The following is a 26,217-nucleotide window of genomic DNA, read 5'->3' on the forward strand; positions in this document are numbered from 1 at the left end:
GTACTTCATTTTGCTCTACGCCATTACCATAATTTTTAATATGACAAGACAATTATGAGAGAGAGAGAGAGAGAGAGAGAGAGAGAGAGAGAGAGAGAGAGAGAGAGAGATTGGTTTTCCAATGACAAAACTTAATACCATAATAAAAAATTCTATATAACCTGACATTTCAATTACGTGGTTGGAGGTGTAATTTATGTACAGCAAGTTATTATTATTATTATTATTATTATTATTATTATTATTATTATTATTATTATTATTAGCTAAACTACAACATTAGTTGGAAAAGCAAGATGCTATAAGCCCAAGGGCTCCAACAGGGAAAAATAGCCCAGGGAGGAAAGGAAATAAGGAAATGCATAAGCGATATAAGAAGCAATGAAAAATCAAAATAAGATATATTTAAAAACAATAGCATCATTAAAACAGATATTTGATATATAAACTATAAAAGGACTTATAGAAGCCTATTCAACATAAAAAACATTAGCTGCAAGTTTGAACTTTCGAAGTTCTACTGATTCAACTACCCGATTAGGAAGATCATTCCACCATTTGGTCAGGGCTGGAATAAAACTTCTAGAATACCACAGTTGTATTGAGCCTAATGATGGAGAAGGCCTGACTATATATATATATATATATATATATATAAATGTGTGTGTGTGTATATATATATATATATATATATATTTGTATATACGTAAATATGGTTAATATTAGTTTTAAAAATCAAGTTATCAGAACCGGACGTCCAAAATATCTAAGAGAATTGCTACATATTGTGCAGCCAACAATTCATGTTGACACGAGAATAGTTACAGATAGTTTCAAACTAACTATATATATATATATATATATATATATATATATATATATATATATATATATATATATATCTACTGTAGGCTATATAGACTTTAAATATGCAGCCCCAAGACTAAACAATAATCTCCCACTAAACATTCGAAAGATTGAAGATATTATTAAGGCTTTCGAGAGGAAACTGAAGACTTTCTTGTTCTCAAAGTGTTTCGATAATGTGGATTTGACAATAAACGAAAAATATTCAGTGTGAAATGTTGAATGCTTTGGAACGAACATGATAAAATGACAGTGGAGGTTCTGTAGAGAGTAGGGTTACCCTCATATGTAAGACCAGAAAAGCAGCTCGTAAAGTAAGATAAAGTAATAGTATTTCAGATCAGTTAGATAATGGAGGAAAATTACAATAGTTACCAATCCAAATATAAATAGTTTTCTATGAAATTACATAAAAGAAAACGACAAAGTCTTAGTAAGGTAAAGTTAGATATTCATAGAGAGAGAGAGAGAGAGAGAGAGAGAGAGAGAGAGAGAGAGAGAGTGAGAGAGAGAGTGAGTTTATAAAAGTAAGTGAAACAGTAAACTCCGACAAACCTATAAACGAAGCTGTTAGTTGGAATTGGTAGACTAAGTTTTTTAAGACGAAAAAAAATATATATTTCACTAAACCAAATTAGATAAACACTGTATTGGAATAATGAGTATAGGTATAATAACAATTACTATAATCCTATTTCCCCTGCAAAATAAGCAGGGGAAGGAAGAGAGGACGGTGGGTTGACTAACTAAGCAAGTTTGCGGGTGTGGACTGGCATAGAAAGACCATAAACAAACGCAATATATATATATATATATATATATATATATATATATGCATATATAAACATATGTATATATATGAATATATATACATACATACATACATACACACACACACACACACATATATATATATATATATATATATATGTGTGTGTATCACAGCCACGAAAAGTTAAGGGTGATTATAACAACTGAATAAAAACCCTACCCTTGTCCAGGATGGAATTCTAAAACTCTGCCTTGATTGCCACTGTGTCACAAAACTAAAACCAACCGACAAATGACGAAGATTGAGCTGCTGCCTAATTCGATCCAGCATCCCAAAATGTACTCTCCACCCAAAGCTTCTTGCTGAGGTCCTCTCCAAATGGTCTATTAAATTTCTTATTCCTGATCTAGATATTAATCTTTTGCACCGTCGTTCAGTTAGTTAATTGTGCATGTTGCTTAAAATTTCTCATAATTCTGACCATCCATTGCATTCAGATCTTCCAAAACAATACCGTCCTGTTTGTAGTATTAGACATGCAGTTAATTTTAATAGTCAGGCCTTCTCCAGTATGAGGCTCAATACTATACAGTATTCTAAAAGTTTTATTCCAGCTGTTACCAAGTTGTGGAATGATCTTCCCAAATGAGTAGTTGAATGAGTAGAACTTCAAAAGTTCAAACTTACAGCAAATATTATGTTGAACAGACGGACATGTCTTTTTATAGTTCATATATGAAATATGTTTAAATGCTACTGTTTTTAAAATATTTTATTTTGACTGTTCAATATTTCTCATAGTTTATTATTTTCTTTATTTCCTTTCCTCACTGGGTTATTTTTTCCTTGGGCTTATAGCATCTTGCTTTTCCAACCAGGGTTGTAGCCAGTAATAATAATCCATCCATCCATATACCAAGGCACTTCCCCCAATTTTGGGGGGTAGCCGACATCAACAAAGAAACAAAACAAAAAGGGGACCTCTACTCTCTACGTTCCTTCAGCCTAATCAGGGACTCAACCGAGTTCAGCTGGTACTGCTAGGGTGCCACAGCCCAACCTCCCACATTTCCACCACAGATGAAGCTTCATAATGCTGACTCCCCTACTGCTGCTACCTCCGCGGTCATCTAAGGCACCGGAGGAAGCAGCAGGGCCTAATGGAACTGCGTCACAATCGCTCGCCATTCATTCCTATTTCTAGCACGCTCTCTTGCCTCTCTCACATCTATCCTCCTATCACCCAGAGCTTTCTTCACACCATCCATCCACCCAAACCTTGGCCTTCCTCTTGTACTTCTCCCATCAACTCTTGCATTCATCACCTTCTTTAGCAGACAACCATTTTCCATTCTCTCAACATGGCCAAACCACCTCAACACATTCATATCCACTCTAGCCGCTAACTCATTTCTTACACCCGTTCTCTCCCTCACCACTTCGTTCCTAACCCTATCTACTCGAGATACACCAGCCATACTCCTTAGACACTTCATCTCAAACACATTCAATTTCTGTCTCTCCATCACTTTCATTCCCCACAACTCCGATCCATACATCACAGTTGGTACAATCACTTTCTCATACAGAACTCTCTTTACATTCATGCCCAACCCTCTATTTTTTACTACTCCCTTAACTGCCCCCAACACTTTGCAACCTTCATTCACTCTCTGACGTACATCTGCTTCCACTCCACCATTTGCTGCAACAATAGACCCCAAGTACTTAAACTGATCCACCTCCTCAAGTAACTCTCCATTCAACATGACATTCAACCTTGCACCACCTTCCCTCCTCGTACATCTCATAACCTTACTCTTACCCACATTAATTCTCAACTTCCTTCTCTCACACACCTTTCCAAATTCTGTCACTAGTCGGTCAAGCTTCCCTTCTGTGTCTGCTACCAGTACAGTATCATCTGCAAACAACAACTGATTTACCTCCCATTCATGATCATTCTCGCCTACCATTTTTAATCCTCGTCCAAGCACTCGAGCATTCACCTCTCTCACCACTCCATCAACATACAAGTTAAACAACCACGGCGACATCACACATCCCTGTCTCAGCCCCACTCTCACCGGAAACCAATCACTCGCTTCATTTCCTATTCTAACACATGCTTTACTACCTTTGTAGAAACTTTTCACTGCTTGCAACAACTTTCCACCAACTCCATATAACCTCATCACATTCCACATTGCTTCCCTATCAACTCTATCATATGCTTTCTCCAAATCCATAAACGCAACATACACCTCCTTACCTTTTGCTAAATATTTCTCGCATATCTGCCTAACTAAAAATCTGATTCATACAACCCCTACCTCTTCTAAAACCACCCTGTACTTCCAAGATTGCATTCTCTGTTTTATCCTTAATCATATTACTCAATACTCTACCATACACTTTTCCAACTACACTCAACAAACTAATACCTCTTGAATTACAACACTCATGCACATCTCCCTTACCCTTATATAGTGGTACAATACATGCACAAACCCAATCTACTGGTACCATTGACAACACAAAACACATATTAAACAATCTCACCAACCATTCAAGTACAGTCACACATAATAATAATAATGATAATAATAATAATAATAATAATAAAAAAAACGCCAAAAAACTTTAGGCCCAAGAGAGCATTACCATCTGTCAAGCCGATAAGACGTCACATTCGTCTTCATCTCCATAGCTGACTGCCAAACCAATCTCGATGTAATTCTTTCCCATGAAAGCAAGTTTAAGCTGCTCACCCCTAACCCTACAGACTACATGAGGAGGAATGATGATAAAAGCATCCAAGCTGGGAACACTGCAAGCAACACGATCCATCTGCTTCCCATCATCGCCAACCACGGTCTTGGTTACCTCTTTGGTAACGTTAAGACCCATAAAGATGGAAAACCACTTTGTACCTCCTTTTTCTCCAACTGGCCGACGAGAACTAGTGGGTTCTTTTAGGATGGATACCTTCTTCCCCTCCGTCACCTTCTTCCTTTTCATTTGACTTATAAAGGCTGAGGTGCCTCTTAAAACAAGGGGAAAAAAAGAAAGCTGAATTGCCAACAAACAAAAGTGAGTGATTATCCTTATCCCACATCCCAAACCACCAACAAATAAAAGTCGCAGATTATCCCATATCCTAAATCACCTACTACAAACCTAAAACTAAATCTAACAAAACACCTACGGGCTGCAAGTGTGCAAGAGCCCGTGCAAGGCTGTAAGGGCCAGGAAATCTGCAACAACATATCAACCAGTGCCCCGCCCTTACCTATCAGCTCACCAGAAGAATCAACATGTTCCTTACCCCTTACATACTGAATAATCATAGTATGCAGTCATTTGCCGATTTCCTTACCAGCATACGAGGCTCTTAGAAATACGGGGACATTACATCCATGGACGTAGAGTAGGCCTACTCTCAACGTGACCATAGCCCTTATGAGGAATTGTGTTGACAAGGACCATAATACATACCCACTCAGTGTTCCATACATTTCTCGAGATTTGCACCAAACAGGCCCCTTTCACCTCGCACAGGAGCCAATCATACATCCAGAAGGAAAGGATCACCATGGGGTCCCTAATTTGAGTTCGTTTTGCAAACTTTTATATAAGGATTGTTAAAGAGCAGGTTTTATTAAGGATTAACAAAGCAGGTATTTACGTCAGGTACTGTATGTTGATAATACCTTTAGGGTTGTGGTGTCCTATTGGAAATATCCCTGTCTGGTGATCGCCAGACTGGGGTTTGAGTCCCACTTAAACTCGTTATAGTTCCTTTGGTAGCTGCAACTTCACCATCATTGCGAGCTAAAGATGGGGGGTTTGGGGAGCCAACAGGTCCTACCTTCTGAGTCAACAGCAGTCATTGCCTGTCCCTCCCTGGTCATAGCTTGTGTGGAGAGGGGGCTTGGGTGCTGATCAAATGTATATATGGACAATCTCCAGGGCATTATCTTACTTGCTAGAGCTATGTCACTGTCCCTTGCCTCTGCAATTCACGAGTGCCATTTAAACCTCTTAAATACTCAACCCTTGAAGACGTCAAGTAACTCCTGTGTTTAAGAGGTGCAAGTCTCTCCGTTTCACCTCCGAAAAAAGGCTACATGAACGCCTTTCTTTCATCAGTGTCTTTGTAAGAATCCTTAACCACAGATTTAATCTCGGCCTTTGCTTTAAGGGTGAGATCGAGTACCCAGCCAAGTAACTGTATAAAGCGACAGGCCACCCGTGACGATGATAATAGAATGATTTTGTATAAACTAAAACAATCAATGGATGTTGACGTCTCCTTCACGGAGATTGTAATTCCTGACTGAAACTTCCCTTAAGACTATCATGATTCATAATGACAGAGCAATGAAACAAGGTAAAAGTTTTATCTCTCTCTCTCTCTCTCTCTCTCTCTCTCTCTCTCTCTCTCTCTCTCTCTCTCTCTCTCCAGATCATATTCCAGAAGTTACATACCAAACTTTCAACTGGGTTCCCCAAGGCACTAGATTTATTGGGGGACCCAGGCCTACATGGCTGAAGACTATGAAGCGTGAAATAGGAGATGATGAATGGAGTAGTATTGATTGAAAAGCTCAAGATAGAGACGACTGGCGGAGGAGGAGATGAGGAGATGATGATGATGATGATGATGACGATGAGTTTGGTATGCACCTTTTGGAATATGACCTCATAATTGGAGATAGATAGAGAGAGAGAGAGAGAGAGAGAGAGAGAGAGAGAGAGAGAGAGAGAGAGAGAGAGAGAGAGAGAGAGAGAGAGAGAGAGAGAGAGAGAATGCATTTTAATAAACAAATGTAATCAATCAAGGTAACGTATTAACATGTATGAAAGCGTATGAACGTATGAACTAGAACGCTCCATACTTCATGTATTTAAATATGCTACATCATGAGATCTAGTTCTCAACAAAACATTTCTTATGAATTAATAAAATATAAAGAAAAGTTTTAGTAAAGTCTTTACAATGAGATATGTAATCTTATGGAATTCTTCAAAATTGTTCAGTTAACACTTGATGGAAGACGAAATGGAAAATGGAAAATTTTGATTATAATAGAAATCTTGGAATCTAATACGTGTATTGAGTCAGGATTTGTCTTAACATACCTATACTCTCTCTCTTTCTTTCTCTCTCTCTCTCTCTCTCTCTCTCTCTCTCTCTCTCTCTCTCTCTCTCTCTCTCTCTCTCTCTCTCTCTCTCTCTCTCCTGTTAGCTAAATACTTGTATCTGTAATACCAGCTACTCAATGCTAAATACTTCTAACAAAATATATTAATTCTAACTATACTAAATTAATTCAATTATAGATTAAAAAATCAGTCTCTTAAAGGTATCAACATTAATTATTATTATTATTATTATTATTATTATTATTATTATTATTATTATTATTATTATTATTATTATTAATTGCTAAGCTACAACCCTAGATGGAAAAGCAGAATGCTATAAGCCCAGGGGCCCCAACAGGGAAAATAGCCCAATGAGGAATTAAACAAAGAAAAATAAAATATTCTAGGGACAGTAATAACATTAAAATAAATAATTCCTATATTAACTATAAATACTTTAAACAAAACAAGGGGAAGAGAAATTAGATAGAATAGTGTGCCCGAGTGTACTCTCAAGCAAGAGAACTCTAACCCATGGCAGTGGATGACCATGGTACAGAGGCTATGGCACTACCCAAGACTAGAGAACAGTGGTTTGCTTTTGAAGTGTCCTTCTCCTAAAAGAGGTGCTTACCATAGCTAAAGTCTCTTCTACCCTTACCAGGAGTACAGTAGCTACTGAGCAATTGCAGTACAGTAGTTAACCCCTTGGGTGAAGAAGAATTGTTTGGTAATCTCAATGTTGTCAGGTGTATGAGGACAGAGGAGAATCTTTAAAGAATAGGCCAGACTAATCGGTGTATGTGTAGGCAAAGGGAAAATGAACCGTAACTAGAAAGAAGGATCCAATGTAGTACTGTCTGGCCAGTCAAAGGACTCCATAACTCTAGCGGTAGTATCTCAACGGGCAGCTGGTGCCCTGGCCAACCTACTACCAGAGAGAGAGAGAGAGAGAGAGAGAGAGAGAGAGAGAGAGAGAGAGAGAAATTTTTTTTTATTTTTACCGACGAGTAGATAATCAAGATCTAATGTATTTAATAAAAAGCGTTAAACTTCCAATTCACTAGAACCCCCTCAATGAATAACAAGTGTTGACGCCTATCAATAAATGGGTGTCTCCAATGCTTATAAACACGCCTTCGCATGCACATACAAGCAAGCAAACTCTTGCGACCAAACACACTAATGCTTTGGGCTGACATACTCGAAGTATAATCAGATCAGGGTAAACTAAAAATACCATTATTCATGAACATTTTACGTTACTTCACGAAGACATGCTTGAGAGAAGACCATGGGAAATCAGCAAGTAACTTTAAGCATGTTTGACAGAGATATTGGATTAGAACGACTGTCACAAATTAAATCCACGAAATAAAAATGAAATGGATATCTTAAGACTTTGCCCCCAACTCGTTCCCTCGTGTGGCTGGTGGTACGGTAGTTCTAAGTAACTAAGATTTAAGACGACGACATCATTCTTACAATTTTACTTTGAAAACTTAACCGGCCCATTGTTCGAACGAATTTTTTCTTGGCTATGTCGCAGAGTTTACGTTCCATTAGGGCCAGGCAATTTACAACCATTATTCTATGGACATTGTCTACAACAACATGAAGATTATACTGGTTATGAAACAGCAATATAATTCTCTAAAATTAAACCAAATCAGCCACTGTGGAACCCACGCAATTTGTTTATCGTGTACAGTAAATTCTTTGAGCATCTGAAATATGCCGAAGCCTGTTCTAATTGCCAAATTCTACCAATTATAACATTAAAAAAAGTCTTCAGTTTCTTGTGTTGACACGATTTGTTGGTATAGAAAAATGTTGCCTTACTATACATCCAGTTAGCTTCATCAGCTAATGGGTTATTCTCCTCATCATCATCTCCTCCTACCATTATTGACACAAAAGGGCCTCTCTTAGATTTCGCCAGTCGTCTCTATTATGAACTTTTAAATCAATAATTCTCCACTCGTCTTCTCCATCCTCACACTTTATAGTTCTCAGCCATGTAGAACTTTGTCTTCCAACTCTTCTAGTTCTTTGTGGAGCCCAGTTGAAAGTTTGGTGAACTAATCTCTATTGGGGAGTGCGAAGAGCATGCTCAAACCATCTCCATCTACCCCTCATCATAATCTCACCCACATATGGCACTCGAGTAATTTCTCTTATAGTTTCATTTCTAATCCTGTCCTGCCATTTAACTCCCAATATCCTTCTGAGGACTTTGTTCTCAAATCTACTAAATCTGTTAGAGATTGTTTTATTGTCATACCATAATACTTTTGCTACCCTCTTTATTTTGCAACTTTCCAAACTGTACTTCGAGCTAAGTAAGATATAGCAATAATAGTTACATCCAGTATTAACACGATTAATCTAATTTTCCCAAGGGAACATTCATCTAAATATTTCTTTACAGAAGCAATGTTTCTAAGATGATATATCCATTGATTCATACAAACTAATTCTTATCACGCCTGAATTATCAATGTTCATTTATTTTTCTTCCTCGTCACCATAAAAAATTTTAAATATCAGGATTAGCAATGAAACTATAAGAGATTACTCGAGTGCCATATATGGATGAGATCATGGTGAGGGGTAGATGGAGATGGTTTGGGCATGATCTTCACATTTCCCAAGAGAGATTAGTTCACCAAACTTTCAACTGGGCTCCAGAAGGCACTAAAAGAGTTGGAAGACTCAGGCCTACATGGCTGAGGACTATGAAGCATGAAGTAGGAGCCGATGAATGGCGAAGTATTGATTCAAAAGGTCAAGATAGGGACATCCGGCGAAAAATAACCGAGAACCTTTTCGTCAATAGGCGTAGGAGGAGATGATGATGATGATGATGTTTAAACGTCATTCATTAAATCATCCATTTACACTTGTCAAAAGGGAGTTCAATTTTCAGTTGTAATTTCAATGTCATTCATGCTAAAGTCGGACTTATCATCCTCAAATAGATTGAACTAAGTCCATGCCTCTGCAGAACTTTTGATAAACCAATAATATGAAAATACAAAATGTCATTAGACTGGATTCATTGATTTGGTCGTAATGCCTGGCACTTGGTCCTGGAAAGCCCTTCATTGACCTAGAGCAGATGTGGAACCCAGCAGATAAGTATAGAGTTTAAAGGTCACTTATGAATGGCAGAGGCAAGGGACAGTAACAGCTCCCTAAAGACTGATAATATAATACCTATGATCAGCGCAAGCTAGGACCAGGGAGGGCCAGGCAATGGCTGTTGATTATTCTTTAGCTCACATGGATGGTGAGGTTACGGACACTACTAAAAGCTATCAAGCATGACGGATTTAGAACCCCAGTTCAGCAGAATGCCAGACTGGGACGTTTCCAATAGGTTACCAGAATCCAAGTTATAGGATTCGACTGAACACACTATTCCTAATATGATTATCTTTAGTAGCTATTTGTAAACAAAGGTTGTGGTGGTCTTATTGGTAACGTCCCTGACTGGTGAACGCCAGACTGAGCCTAGAGTCCCGCTCAAACTCGTTAGTTCCTATGGTCGCTGCAACTTCATCATCCTTGTTAGCTAAGGATGGGTGTTTGAGGGAGCCTATATGTTTACCTGCTGAGTCATCAGCAGCCACAGCCTGGCCCTCCTCAGTCCTAGCTTGGGTGGAGAGAGGGTTTGGGTGCTGATCATATGTACAGTATATATGGGTCAATCTCTAGGGCATTGTCTTGCTTGGTAGGGCAATGTCACTGTCCCTTGCCTCTGCCATTCATGAGCGACCTTTAAACCACCAAACAAATAAGGTGATTTGAGTGATATTGATGATGCTGGCTTGAAAAACATCTAGAATACCAATTTGTTCCAACTTTGAACAGTTATATCAACGTAGCAATAAAACTTAATTGATCTACATTGGCAACCAGTAAAGGCAAGAAGTATTCACAAGATATATCTTATGACTTACCAAGCACTACGATTTGGAAAATCAAATTACATAAATGAATTATCAAATGGCTCTCCCGTTGACACTTCTATGACTTTAAGACATAGCGTACATCGTCATAGATTGAATGAGCCGAGATGAAACAGAACGTTTGCATCGTGTTCAACAAGAATACATAATACGCTGCCTGAAAATCTCAAGAATCGGGAAAGACTGCATAGTTTTGATAAGAAATTAAAAACCCACTTATTCACAGAATGCTACGACTTGAGTGAAAAGTGCATCAGACAAGAATATACAGTAGATGTTAATTGAAATATGTACGAGGGATGCCCTACGGAGCATTGCCCCAGCAGTGGAGTTGGGCCTTGAAGAAACACAAGTAAGTAACACAAACAAGTAACAAGAATGTAAACACATCTTGGTCTCAATCCAGGATTTGAGGTTGAAGGGGAAACCTAGTTGGAAGCCCTCAACTCTCTCGAAATCTTAACAGTTTGAAGCTAAATTACAACTGGAAAAGGAATGAATAATTCCATACATGACACAAGACAACAGACATTTTAATACCATCTGGAAAAACTGTAAAACGTCAATCCCAGTGAAATAGAATAATAAGATTCCCTTACGAAGCCAACACGATTATTTCACTGGGAGTGCTGGCCAGCAAATAGCGAACTTCTAACTCTGAGACCATGTTGCCCAACCGGATGGGGGTGTTGTGGTGGGGGGAGGGGGTAAGGATCCATTATCCTTTTGAAACCCATCATAAAACAGAAAAGCACTCAGAGTGCAGACCTCCGCCATGGCAGCTTATTTCGGTCGACCTTTCGCTCGACCTTTGACCTAAGACTTTCAAAATTGGATAGTTTTTACTTGTCAATAATTAATCCCTGCAAGTTTCACTACCGTATGAGTAACAGTGCGGCCAGGAAGTTCTCAAATACACAAACAAACGGACAAACCGGTGTGAAAACATAACCTCTTCCCATCTTCGTTGCCGGAGGTAAAAAGACAAAGATAAAGGTCAACAAAACAGTTCACAATTGAATTGTAAAAATATCGTCATTAAACTGATCACTCCTATAGTAACTGAATTTACATTGGCTTCCTATTAAAGCAAGAATTGTGTTTAACATAGCCTATGCACAATAACCCATTAAGTTGTGAGAACCGGATGTCTTAAATATCTAAAAAAATTGCTACATATTTTGCAGCCAACGTTTGACACGAGAATAATTACAGATGGTTTCATATTAATGGAACCAAGATACATCGTCAACTGTACAAGGTTCTAGACTCTAGAGCTTTCAAATATGGGGCTCAAGACCATATAATAAACTACCACTAGACATCAGAAAGACTTAAGATATTTAAGTTTTCACGAGGAAATTAAAGACTATTTTCTAAGTGCTTCGATAATATGGATAATAAACGAGTAATTCGCGGTGTGTAATGCTGAGTGCCTTGGTATTTACACGATAAAAAGGAATTACGAAAAGTCATGGAGAGAGTAAGGTTCCCCTGCAGTATAGGACCAGAAAAGCAGTAACCCTTAGAGTAAAAGTAAACTATACAAGAGGCCATTTACAGTCGTCAGTACAGGCTAGACTTCTAACCAGATTCTGAACTACAAAAAAAAAAAAAAAAAAAAAATTAAAAAAAGCATTATTATAAACGAGAGCAATCACAGATTTCTGACCTCCGCCAAAGGTTAATGGAGTCGTCCATGACCTAAGATCTATCTGTGATGGAAATTTCAGGAAAATCCATCAATTGGTTTGACGTTCTCTTTAAAATAGCAGATCCGGATCCAGAATTTAATGGAGTCATCTATGACCTAAGATTTATCTGTAGTGAAAATTTCGTCAAAATCCGTCGAATAGTTTTGACGTAATCCTGTCCAGAGACACACAGACAAATAAATAAACTGACTTGATTCTCCACCTTGGTTGAGGTAACAAGTCACTCCATGACTATTAGGAAAAAAAAGAAAAAAAAAAACACGCTTATTGCAATATGGAAAACATCTAAGATCACCTACGTTACCTGGAAACACAAGCATGATTTGACATAGACACGTATTTTAGAATTTGGTTCCTAAAGAGTAATTTCAAATAAAGATTAACACTGTTCATGGTGTCACTGCCCACATTGCGCAGATGTGGAACCAATGCTTAAGTAAGAGGAGTTTAAAGGCTTAAAGGTCTAAAGGCAGCTCATGAATGGCAGAGGCAAGGGACCGTGACATTGCCCTATCAAGCAGGACAATGCCCTAGAGACATCATATACACATATGATCAGCTCCCAAGCCCCCTCTCCATTCAAGCTGGGACCAGGGAGGGCCAAGCAATGGCTGCTGATGACTTCGCAGATAGACCTATGGGCTACCCCAAACCCCCATCCTTACCTCACAAGATTGGTGAGGTTGAAGCGATCAAAGGAACTAACGAGTTTGAGTGGGACTCGATCCCCAGTCTGGCAATTACGAGGCAATAACGTTGCATTGTCAAATATGAACATTAAATTAATTTGTACGCCAAGTTAGATTAAAATGTTATTTTCATTAGTAAAATAAATTTTTGAATATACTTACCCGGTGATCATATAGCTGTCAGCTCTGCTGCCCGACAGAAAAACCTAAGGACAAAATACGCCAGCGATCGCTATACAGGTGGGGGTGTACATCAACTGCGCCATCTGTCGAGCAGGTACTCAAGTACTCCATGTCAACACAGAACCAATTTTCTCCTCGGCCCACTGGGTCTCTATTGGGGAGGAAGGGAGGGTCCTTTAATATATGATCACCGGGTAAGTATATTCAAAAATTTATTTTACTAATGAAAATAACATTTTTCAATATTAAACTTAGCCGGTGATCATATAGCTGATTCACACCCAGGGGGGTGGGTAGAGACCAGCATTACATGTTGACATTATGAGCTAAGTATTTTGTATTTCATTTTAGCAGTTATTCAAAATAACAAACATAAAATAAATAAGTACCTGGTAAGGAAGTCGACTTGAACAATTACTCTGCCTTTTTAAGTACGTCTTTCTTACTGAGCCTCGCGATCCTCATAGGATGCTGAGCGACTCCTAGGAGCTGAAGTATGAAGGGTTGCAACCCATACAACAGGACCTCATCAAAACCTCTAATCTAGGCGCTTCTCAAGAAATGACTTTGACCACCCGCCAAATCAAGTAGGATGCGAAAGGCTTCTTAGCCTTCCGGACAACCCAAAAACAATAATAAAACATTTCAAGAGAAAGATTAAAAAAAAAAAAGGTTATGGAATTAGGGAATTGTAGTGGTTGAGCCCTCACCCACTACTGCACTCGTTGCTACGAATGGTCCCAGAGTGTAGCAGTTCTCGTAAAGAGACTGGACATTCTTAAGATAAAAAGACTCGAACACTGATTTGCTTTTCTAATAGGTTGTGTCGATTATACTTTGCAGAGATCTATTTTGTTTAAAGGCCACGGAAGTTGCGACAGCTCTAACTTCGTGTGTCCTTACCTTCAGCAAAGCTTGGTCTTCCTCATTCAGATGGGAATGAGCTTCTCGTATTAACAGTCTGATAAAATAGGATAAAGCATTCTTTGACATAGGCAAAGATGGATTCTTAACTGAACACCATAAAGCTTCAGACGGGCCTCGTAAAGGTTTTAAATAGAACTTAAGAGCTCTTACAGGACATAAGACTCTTTCTAGTTCATTTCCAACCATACGATAAGCTTGGAATATCGAACGAAATTGGTCAAGGCCGAGAAGGCAGCTCGTGTTTGGCTAGAAAACCAAGTTGTAGAACATGTAGCCGTTTCGGATGAGAATCCGATGTTCTTGCTGAAGGCATGAATCTTACTGACTCTTTTAGCTGTGGCTAAGCATATCAGGAAAAGAGTCTTAAAGGTGAGATCTTTCAGGGAGGCTGATTGTAGCGGTTCGAACCTGTCTGACATAAGGAATCTTAGTGCCACGTCTAAATTCCAACCAGGTGTAACCAAACGACGCTCCTTCGTGGTCTCAAAAGACTTAAGGAGGTCCTGTAGATCTTTATTGTTGGAAAGATCTAAGCCTCTGTGACGGAAGACTGATGCCAACATGCTTCTGTAACCCTTGATAGTGGGAGCTGAAAGATCGTTCTTTCCTCAGATATAAGAGAAAGTCAGCTATTTGAGTTACAGAGGTACTGGTCGAGGATACGGATACTGACTTGCACCAGTTTCGGAAGATTTCCCACTTCGATTGGTAGACTCTAAGGGTGGATGTTCTCCTTGCTCTAGCAATCGCTCTGGCTGCCTCCTTCGAAAAGCCTCTAGCTCTCGAGAGTCTTTCGATAGTCTGAAGGCAGTCAGACGAAGAGCGTGGAGGCCTTGGTGTACCTTCTTTACGCGTGGCTGACGTAGAAGGTCCACCCTTAGGGGAAGTGTTCTGGGAACGTCTACTAGCCATCGAAGTACCTCGGTGAGCCATTCTCTCGCGGGCCAGAGGGAAGCAACTAGCGTCAACCTTGTCCCTTCGTGAGAGGCGAACTTCTGCAGTACCTTGTTGACAATCTTGAACGGAGGGAATGCATATAGATCTAGATGTGACCAATCTAGTAGAAAGGCATCTATATGAACTGCTGCTGGGTCCGGGATTGGTGAGCAAAATATTGGGAGCCTCTTGGTCATCGAGGTTGCGAAGAGATCTATGGTTGGCTGGCCCCAGGTGGCCCAAAGTCTCTTGCATACATCCTTGTGGAGGGTCCATTCTGTTGGAATTATTTGTCCCTTCCGACTGAGACAATCTGCCATGACATTCAAGTTGCCTTGGATGAACCTCGTAACTAGTGAAATGTCTAGACCTTTTGACCAGGTGAGGAGGTCCCTTGCGATCTCGTACAATGTCAGAGAGTAGGTCCCTCCTTGCTTGGAGATGTACGCCAAAGCCGTGGTGTTGTCCGAGTTCACCTCCACCACTTTGCCTTGAAGGAGAGACCTGAAGCTTTTCCAGGTCAGACGTACTGCCAGTAGCTCCTTGCAGTTGAAATGCATTGTCCTTTGATTCGAGTTCCATAATCCCGAGCATTCCCTACCGTCTAATGTCGCACCCCAGCCTACGTCCGATGCGTCCGAGAAGAGAACGTGGTTGGGAGTCTGAACAGTCAGGGGAAGACCCTCTCTAAGGTTGATATAGTCCTTTCACCAAGTCAGACAAGACTTTATCTTCCGGAAACCGGGATCGAGACCGCTTCTAGTGTCTTGTCCTTTTTCCAGTGAAAAGCTAGATGGTATAGAAGAGGACGGAGGTGAAGTCTTCCTAGTGACACAAATTGATCCACGGATGACAGTGTCCCTACCAGACTCATCCACAGCCTGACTGGGCAGCGTTCCTTCTTCAGCATCTTCTGGATGGATAGCAGGGCTGAGGGTTGATCGTCTTGTTCAGCAACGTCCTCATCAGAGGGTTCCTCATCCGAATCTGATGAGGAAACGGCAACGGAGTGGGCAACGTCTGACTCGCTGAATCCGGTCGCACTGGTGGATGCGTGACGGAGCCGGACGCAATATCATGGCACTGCTGCACAGTCTGTGAACTGTCAACAACCATGGGTGCGCGAGGAAGTACAGCGTCAACCCGAACTGTCTAGACTGTCTGGGTTGTGCAGTCAACACCCTACCGGGTTGCTGAGGTTGACGCACTGCGTCACAACAAGTCACCTCTGTTGGTTGTTGAACGTCTTCCTAGTGACACACTGAACGTCAACAACCACCTCCGAGCGTCGCTTAACGTCAACGTGCGACTGGCAACCCACACTGGGTCGCATCGGTGGAGGAACCACCTCAACTGGCAGACGCGAGTAGGATACCTCAGCGTCAACAGGGCGCACAACCAACCGGTTGGAAGGTTGTTGGCCAGAAGGTTCTTCTCCGCATTTAAGTCCTCTATCAAGGACACAAGCTTGGACTGCATGTCTTGCAGCAAAGCCCATTAGGGTCTACGGGAGCAGGTGTGGCAACAGACGGGGTTAGCGACTGAGGCGGAACCATTTACCATCCCTGGAAGCCTTGTTATGTGTGACATAATAGTACAGCAAAACTTCAAAGGCTCGACAAAAGTTGAGAAGTTGACCTGTAAACAACTTGGAGCGTCTCCTGGCTAGGCGCCAGGGCGAGTCTACCAGAATTGAGAAGTCTATCTGGGCAGAGGCATGAACTCCCAAGCCGAGAACTTCTCTCGTGTCCTATCAGACTCTCGCTCTATAAGCCAGTTTAAAAGAAGGGAAACCAAAGGCTGTATCCCTAAAACTCCTCCTGGTGCAAAAACCAGTCGCCTAGCCAACGTAACGCTCTCTAGGAGAGCGAGAGAGCACTAGCTTAACAACAACGGCTTCGAAGTAGCTAGGCCTAGTGTAAGTTCTGACGTTTAGGCGAACGAGGAGCAGCAGTTACAAGATCCGGACGAAGATCCTTAAAAAATCATCATGATTTAATTAAAGTCCATAGGAGGCTAAGCAGCTTAAGGTTCCTCTCCAAATGACAGAGTCCTCAAAGGAATATCAGAAGGAGGGAGAACAGCACTTTCTCATCTACAGGAACCTTGTCCGATAAAAGCTAGGTTATCTCAGTGAGTCTCTCACTGGTGCATTAGTAGCAGACCAGAAGGCAACGTCATGTAACTGCTTGACAGTCTGTGAACTGTCAACAACTGAACTGTCAACCACAACAGGTGCGTGAGGACATACAGCACTGGTGCATTAGTAGCAGACCAGCAGGCAACGTCATGTAACTGCTTGACAGTCTGTGAACTGTCAACAACCATAGCTGTGTGGGGAAGCAAAGCTTCTACTCCTGACTGACTAGTCTGCTGTGGGCGAGTAGCGGTAACCACCGTGGGTTGCGGAGGTTGACGCACAGCGTCAAAACAAAGCAACTTAACTCCACCCTCCTGTTGTTGTGGTAACTCGCGAACGTCAACGGAGGGTTCCGTGCGTCTGTGAACGTCAACATGCGACTGGCAGGGTACACTGCGCATGGGTGCCGGAGTGCGGGAGCAGGTAGCGTCAGCGTCTACTGTACGCACAATCGTGGTTGGTTGTAGGCTAACGGGTGCAGCGTCAACCTTCTCCGCACGATACTCCTGCATAAAAGATGCTAACTGTGTCTGCATGGTCTGCAGCAAAGACCACTTAGGGTCTACAGTAGCAGGTGCGGCAACAGACGGTGTTACTGCCTGTTGCGGTACCGCTTTGCCTCTCTTAGGAGGTGAGCAGTCGTCGGAAGACTGCAGCGAGTCCGAACTGACCCAGTGGCTACAACTGGGCCGTTGGACTTGCGCGGAAGGGACCGACTTGCGCTTAATAAGCTGCGAGACCTTGGTCCATGGTTTCTTACGAGAAACCTCTTCCGCAGACGAGAAGTAAATGGGCTCTCTCGTCTTTGTGTGGGTGGGGCGATCTTGGGTAGATACGCCCGAAACCACGGAGGGAAACGTCTGTTCGTTGATCAAGGCCTGACGAACCCATAAGTCGTTCGACATTACTTCCCCCTGGGCTTGGGAGCTTGCAAGAGGTCTCGGACTAGGTGAATGACAGGCACGAACAGACGAACCCTCGGACGCAACACTGTAACACTTTGCGCATATCACTTTATCACTGCGATTTTCTGTTTTGCACTTATTTCACTGAAATCGAAACTTTTACTGATTTCTACCTGAAACACGCAATTCTACCCTTCATTAAAAGATAGTAATTGCGAAAACAGTCGTATAATGCAACTCATTAATACTAGCAAAAACAGAAAACATATATAAAGATAAAGAATTCAGTGGCTGGGAGAGACTAAACACTAGTTCAAATAAACTACGTTTACAATCTCTCACCGCACATAGCCTGGGGACAAGAATAAAACCCTAGAAACGTTTTACCTTCTTCCCCGTACAGCGACTAGGGAGGAGAGTAACACGAGAACAACGTTACCCGCTTGAACGGAACGTTTTTTCTCCTCTCTCTCCCTCCGTCTCTATCTCTCTCTCTCTTTCTCTCTTGATTTCGCACCTGAGAGAAGAGCCCAATTATATATCGTCAAAACATGTTATTTGGCTAAAGGAAAAAACTGAAAGGTTTTCCAAATAAAAAGTTCCTTTAATTTAGAATTTAAACCATTTAAGCTAAGAAAGAATGAACGTAACGTCAGAATCGATTTACTCTTACTGCAAAGTGAAACCGTGATACACTCTCTCTCTATCGTAACGATAGAGCGCAAGTTGAACGTCCTGAACGTCAACAACTGCGTAGTCTAAAAAATTTATTTTTATATGTTTATAATAAATGGAAAGTTAATCGAAGAGGCCTAATAAAGGCGGAGAGATATAAAATATATAGATCTATAACGTGTTAAGCAAAATTACTAAAAACCTAAACACACTTCCGTCTAAGGGAAGGGTCGGCCATTTAAAAGTGAAAGAGAGTCCATACTCTCTTTGTCATCATAATTAAATCTATCCAAAACGAGTTCAAGTTTTGAGATGAAGATAAAACCCCTGCATAGCGAAAGCTCAAAACTAGAATAGTGTACTTCACCAAATAGTTGTGAAAACAAATCCAGTTAGTAACAGCGTATTTAGTAGGTCTTGCCAGTGGCACGACAGAGAGAAAATTGGTTCTGTGTTGACATGGAGTACTTGAGTACCTGCTCGACAGATGGCGCAGTTGATGTACACCCCCACCTGTATAGCGATCGCTGGCGTATTTTGTCCTTAGGTTTTTCTGTCGGGCAGCAGAGCTGACAGCTATATGATCACCGGCTAAGTTTAATATTGAAAAATGATAATTGATATAACATCACAACTAAGTCTTTTAGGGTTAAAACTCAACAGATGTACTGGTCCTTTATGACCACCTTTAGCAAAGTCCAGATTATTTTTGTTGTTGATTATTACTTCCGCCAACAAAGTTGAAAGGTGGTTATGTTTTATCCCGGTTTGTATGTATGTTTGTGTGTTTGTTTGTTTTTGTGTGTATTTGTTTGTGTGTTTGTTTGTGTGTTTGAGAACAGCTTCCTGACCACAATTTCAACCACAGAGTAACGAAACTTGCAGGGATTAACTGTTATGTGAAAAGCTGAAAATTATTAAATTCTGGTAGGTCAAGGTCAAAGGTTAAGGTCACGGTCAAGCAAAATGACCAAATTCACGTAATCAGCCTTTCTGTTTCATATTTGTGTATAAAAATCCACGCCAATTAATACATGTTAAGGTCAAAGATTAAAGTCAAGGTCAAGAAATAAGCGGCCACGGCGGAGGTCTGCGCTCTACTGAGTGCCCCCCAAGTTTTAGATGAAAAAAAAAAATTCCCTTACATAGAAAACATCTTTACATAGTATTAGAAACATTCTTACAAACGCTACCATTTACCTCGACTACAAAATTGACAAAAAATTCTTGTAATTTTAAGGACGAATTAAAGTATACACAAAGTTAAAGCTACGCCTTCGATCCAAGTTCTTTAGTCCACAAAGTATCAAAGACAGAATTGAAGTCTTATGCAATTATGTGGATAATCAATAACCACTTTTGTTTCATCGAAAAGATATTGTCGCCCGATATGTCCACATGAAACATGATTAAATAAGTTTAGCAATTAATTAACTAATGAGGTGTTTATACCTGTCCGATAATTCATTATGAAGAAAAAATATTGTAGTTTAATACAAAACAAATTTCAATTTTCAGTTTTCCCAAGAATATTTTCTAAGAAAAATAAGTTACAAAAACGCCTTATTTTGACTTGTGTCCTTTTTCACGGCAATTTCCTGCTTCACATTTACACTTTGTTTCGATGTCTTGTTAGTATAGGATCCCATAGTATCTAAACTAAGTGTCTTATTCCAGCAAACACTTGTTTAATTGCATGAGCTGACATTAGGACGCCTTAATCTAAACCTATAAATAATCTGTATTTGGGAATGCAATCTTCGGATCCTATACACGTCAGAATATTTCAAATGTTTATATGATTACTATTTTAAAGAGAGAGAGAGAGAGAGAGAGAGAGAGAGAGAGAGAGAGAGAGAGAGATTTGGGAGTAACTGGTGGGCGTGGCTGATAATGCGAGCTGCCTAAACTAGGTTGTAGACACCAAGAAAAGAATTTAGGATGCAAATCTTTGCAAATGCTGAATTTCTTAGGGCTACCGTTTAGTGGGATTGTGGAAACAATATTTAAACCAAATAATTGTGTATAGCTCAATTATCAGGGACAGTATGTATACGCTAAATACATTAGAATGTATACGATAAACTGATGATGTAGGTTCTATAAAGACACAAGGTTTCCCTTAGTGATAGGACCAGGAAAACAGCCCTTCAAGCGAGTAAAGTGAATTAGTCATTTCTATGTACTCGTATTATTACCTCCGCCAACGAAGTTGGGAGGTGGTTATGTTTTCGCCCCTGTTTGTCCGTTTGTTTGTGAACAACTTCCGGGTCACAATTTTAATCATAGAGTAGTGAAACTTTCAGGGATTAATTGTTGAGACATAGAAGTGATTCAATTTTGAAACCACTAAGTCAAAGGTTAAGGTCAAAGTCGAGTAAAAGGTCAAGCGATAATCAGCCATGGCGGAGGTCTGCACTCTCCTAAGAGTCCCCTCGTTATAATTATTATTATTATTGTTATTATTAGCCAAGCTACAACCCTAGTAGGAAAAGCAAGATGCTATAAGCCCAAGGGCTCCAACAGGGAAAAATAGCCCAGTGAGGAAGGAAAAGAAGGAAATAAACTACAAGAGAAGTGATGAATAATTAAAATAAAACATTTGAATAACAGTAATAACCTTAAATAGATCGTTCATAATAAACTATAAAAACTTCAAAAAAATGTCTGAGTGAAATGGTTTAATTTGGTCTATTCATAAAATATTGAATTTTTTTGAAGTATTTATGTTATATGTGTATGTTGAAGAACTCAATGACTGTATTTGCATATCAAAAAATGAATTAATTTGTATGTAAGTATGTATACTCTACGTCAAAATAACTCATACACCAATCACATCAAATTCACGGTTCCTTTTTACGCTTTTGAAGGGCAAAATAGACCAAAAATATAAAGTGGTACTCAGTAGAGAACAGACCTCCACCATTACAGCTTATTTCTCGACCTTTAGCTCGACCTTGATCTTAACCTTTGACCTTGATATGTATTAATTGGCGTGGATTTTCATACTCTCAAATATAAACCAAGTTTGAAGTCTCTGTGATAATGATGTCCAAACTTATGGCTGATTACGTGAATTGGACATTTTGCTTGACTGTGGCCTTGACCTTTGACCTTGACCTTCCAAAATTTACTCATTTACAGGTTTTTACATAAGAGTTAATCCCTGAAAGTTTCATTAGGCTATAATTGAAATTGTGGCCAGGAAGCTGTTCACAAATATATATATATATATATATATATATATTATATATATATATATATATATATATATATAATATATATATATATATATATATATATATATATATATAATATATATATATAATATATATATACATATATATATATATATATATATATATATATATATATATATATATATATATATATATATATATATATATATATATATATATATATAGATATAGATATATATATATATATATATATATATATCTATCTATATATATATATATATATATATATATATATATATATATCTATATATATGTATATATATACTGTACACATATATATATATATATATATATATATATATATATATATATATATATATATATATACTGTATATAATAAAACATACAAACAGGAGAGAAAACATAACTTCCCTCCAACTTCGTTGGCGGAGGTAATCAAACAGTATTTTACGACATTTTATCGCCACCAACAGTTTTTACAACCTTCAAAATGTGAGAAAATTCGCCTTTTTTTCTCCCGAATCAAATCAGAATATGTAACTGGAACTCAGTACCGTAATCTTTAAGTTGAATATCGACTTGATTTTATGAAAATACGGCCTTCTAATTTCATCAATGGCTTTAAAATAGGCCTAGAACCAGGCACTGGTAGGCTAATGTCTCCGTTTCTTTCTTTACCAACAACTACGATTATTAAAAACTAGACTGTAATGTCTTAACTTGGAACTCCAAAACAGAAAATGACTGTTGAGCAAACTCACAGATTTGGAACTTATCACGCGTTAAAAAAAAAAAAAAAAGATTTTGTCAAACGTCAAAATAAAAAAAAAAATTCTTCGCAAATTTAAGTCTTGTAAGAAAATCGCTGCTTATTCAAATTCTTAAAAAGTTGAAAGTCATAAAGTTTCGCGAAAGCGTCAGAAAAATCAACCTGAAAAGTAAATGCTTTGACACCCATTCCCTCCTTTGTTTACAAAAGGTTTAAAGGTCACTCATGAATGGCAGAGGCAAGGGACAGTGATATTGACCTATCAAGCAGGACAATGCCCTAGAGACTGACCTTATATACATAAGATCAGCGCCCAAGCCCCTTCTCCACGCAAGCTAGGACCAAGGAAGGCCAGGTAATGGCTGCTGATGACTCAGCAGATAGACCTATAGGCTCCCCCGAACCCACAATCGGTAGCTCACAAGGATGGTGAGGTTGCAACGACCAAAGGGACTAAAGGCCTTTTACTCGGGGATAGTTTACTCAGCAAACTATCCCCCTTAACCGGCCTTAACTAGTTTGAGCGGGACTCGAACCCCAGTCTGGCATTCACCAGTCACCGCATAGGCCAACCACGCCCTAGTTAAAAGCGCTTGTTTAAAAACCTGGACCTTCTTTCCCCAAGTCAATGGAAGGAATCTTTTACAGACGAAAAATACATCTCTCGACAAGCCCTTAGAATTCCCCTAAATAAGATTTAACAATTCTATCAGAAATAATCATTTGACACACTTGCATCTTCTATAACATTAATATAAAATACATTGACTTTTCATAAATTCCTTTATGATACTACAAACATTAACAAAATATTAAGATTACTTGTTTTTTAATTTCAATGTGTACTATGTATGATATATTCGTAAACCTAACTATATTGACTGTCACAGTCATTAACTATTATTATGAACTAACCTTACATACTGAAGCCAAATTTCAATTGTCCTCATTAAATATTACTATAAACTAACCTTACATTTCAAAACCAAATTTCAGTTGTTGAATATTCACCTATAGAGAAAATGATTGCCAAATTCTGATTGACATAAGGATATTTGAGTGCTAAAAATACATTTTCCCTCCCCCAAAAAACCAAGACAGATATTGATCATGTACCCAAGATTTATGTCCTGAACAGCAGAAATCACAGATTTGTGACAAATTTCTCAAAAGTGGGGCCCTTAGTCGAAGACTGACTTTAGCCAATCAGAGACTATTCTCTGTATTTCTAATGATATTCTTTTCTTTTGGCAAGGAAGTATTGACTTATTTCAATGACAGACTATTTAAAAGGTTAAAGGTGTGTGGTTTAAGTTCCATCTGAATAGATACTCACCAGAACGTCAGTCGGACAAGCCCAACCCCACAAGCGCGGTGCCCAGTATAAACAGAATTTCACATCTAATATACAAGTGAAACAAAGTAACTAAAATACAAAGACCTATTATAACTGAATCTAAAATTCTTACGTTACAAGAGAAGTATTGAAATGTACGCAACCAACCAGTCAGTACTGATGCCACATGCTTGCGTTACATTAAAGGAGCCGAAATCCTTTAATATGTCCCACCGCCAGGTTTCCACATGCAGACGCCACCAGCCAGGAGACACAGAAGGATATTTAGATTTACAGAATAAAAGATGTATTAATAAATGAGATCCAAACTTGTTTTTACATCGACTTCGTGTCTCCTGGGGGACCATCATTAACGACTGGGTTTTTTATTAACAAAATTTCCTAGCTTTTTGAAGTCTCGGTAATACCCTCTTACCTGTTCTTGTAAATCACACCATCTGCAAAAGAGAAAAATACATAATTAGTATCAAATATGAAACTGATTATGATCAGCAAATTTTCATTGGATAATATCCTTCTTAAAATAACTAATAATGATTTAAGCTTTTAAGGAAAATCAATTATTTTCTTGTTTTCTGAGTTACGCTGAGGTAGATTTGATAACTGATATTGACTACAGCATGTAGTTCTTCAAATGTTTGAGATTGAAACTTTCTACGTGACAAAATATAGCGAATCCTACTTTGTGTCCAAGCTGTCAGTGTGGCATGAGACCACATAAACTTTCCGCAAGTAACATTGTAAGTAATTAAGCAAGTAGATAAGTAACCAATTAAGTAAGTATATATGTAGCCAATGAATTAAGTAGATAAGTAACTGATTAATTAATAAACTGTTGTAGTATCGTAACAAATACAAAAATAATAAAGGCCAACACCGTTCAAGAAATTGATCTAATTTGGCAGTCAGTTCATCGAGATGTGATTTCTAATGATCATTCACTATTCAAGATCATTTAACAAAATGAAAAATTGAAGCGATGTATAACAGAGGGTCAACAAACAGTCAATAAATCATATTATTATTATTATTATTATTATTATTATTATTATTATTAGCTAAGTTACAACCCTAGTTGAAAAAGCAGGATTCTATAAGCCAAAGGACTCCAACAGGAAATTGGTACTGGGGGAATGAACAAGGATATTTAGTACGTATTTAGGAAATTATCTATTAAAAATATGATTTTCTTTTTTTTTAAATGTAGATATTTTTCTCGATCTGATTCAAATGTGTTGGGTCAACAACAAAGACTGAGGTGTGCAAGGTCCCTATACCTTCGAAATCTGAACATCCATTCACTAGGCCCTACAACAATGGCAACAGGTTTGAAGGTTACACATGAATGGCAAAAGCAAGGGATGGTGACAATGCCCTAGAGACTGACTATATATACATATGATCAGCACCCAAGACCCCTCTCCACTCAATCTAAGATCAGGGAGGTCCAGGCAATGGCTGCTCATGACTCAGCAGGTAGAACCAGGAATCGTGCTTGTGTCGTGTAAGTGTCATGATAGCTTTCAGATTTTGGTCCCAAACCACCTTCTGACTTTGCCCAATCAATAATAAAGTCCCCCTACCTCTCTCTCTCTCTCTCTCTCTCTCTCTCTCTCTCTCTCTCTCTCTCTCTCTCTCTCTCTGACCTTGGATTCATCTTCCAAATTTCTCAGAGATTCTCAAACTTCGTTTATAAGAAAGAATAATATCAAAACACTTAATTAAATTTGTACCAAATTCAACATACACAATACAGTTGAATGTTCAAATCACCAAGAAATTCTGTTGCAATAAAAACACTGACGTAAAAATCACTAAAGATATTGAATTAATAATTAGTCAATTAAAAAGGCTTAAATCTCCAGTAACGAATTGCAAAATGCACAAAAATTTATATATATAGATTACATTTGTATAAAATTTGATTCCTAAC

General features: G+C 38.9%; 1 long non-coding RNA gene across 1 annotated transcript in view; it reads right to left on the reverse strand.

Moving 5' to 3' along the window:
• LOC137637268 (uncharacterized) overlaps nucleotides 1–24,723 on the reverse strand; it is a 66,965-nt gene extending 42,242 nt beyond the window's left edge. Inside the window, exon 1 of the long non-coding RNA XR_011043507.1 lies at nucleotides 24,700–24,723. This is a non-coding gene — a long non-coding RNA (uncharacterized lncRNA). The remainder of the gene's footprint in view (nucleotides 1–24,699) is intronic.
• Nucleotides 24,724–26,217: the final 1,494 nt, after the last annotated feature.

The sequence above is a fragment of the Palaemon carinicauda genome, unplaced genomic scaffold, assembly GCF_036898095.1.
Source record: "Palaemon carinicauda isolate YSFRI2023 unplaced genomic scaffold, ASM3689809v2 scaffold616, whole genome shotgun sequence".
Classification (NCBI taxonomy): Eukaryota; Metazoa; Arthropoda; class Malacostraca; order Decapoda; family Palaemonidae; genus Palaemon; species Palaemon carinicauda.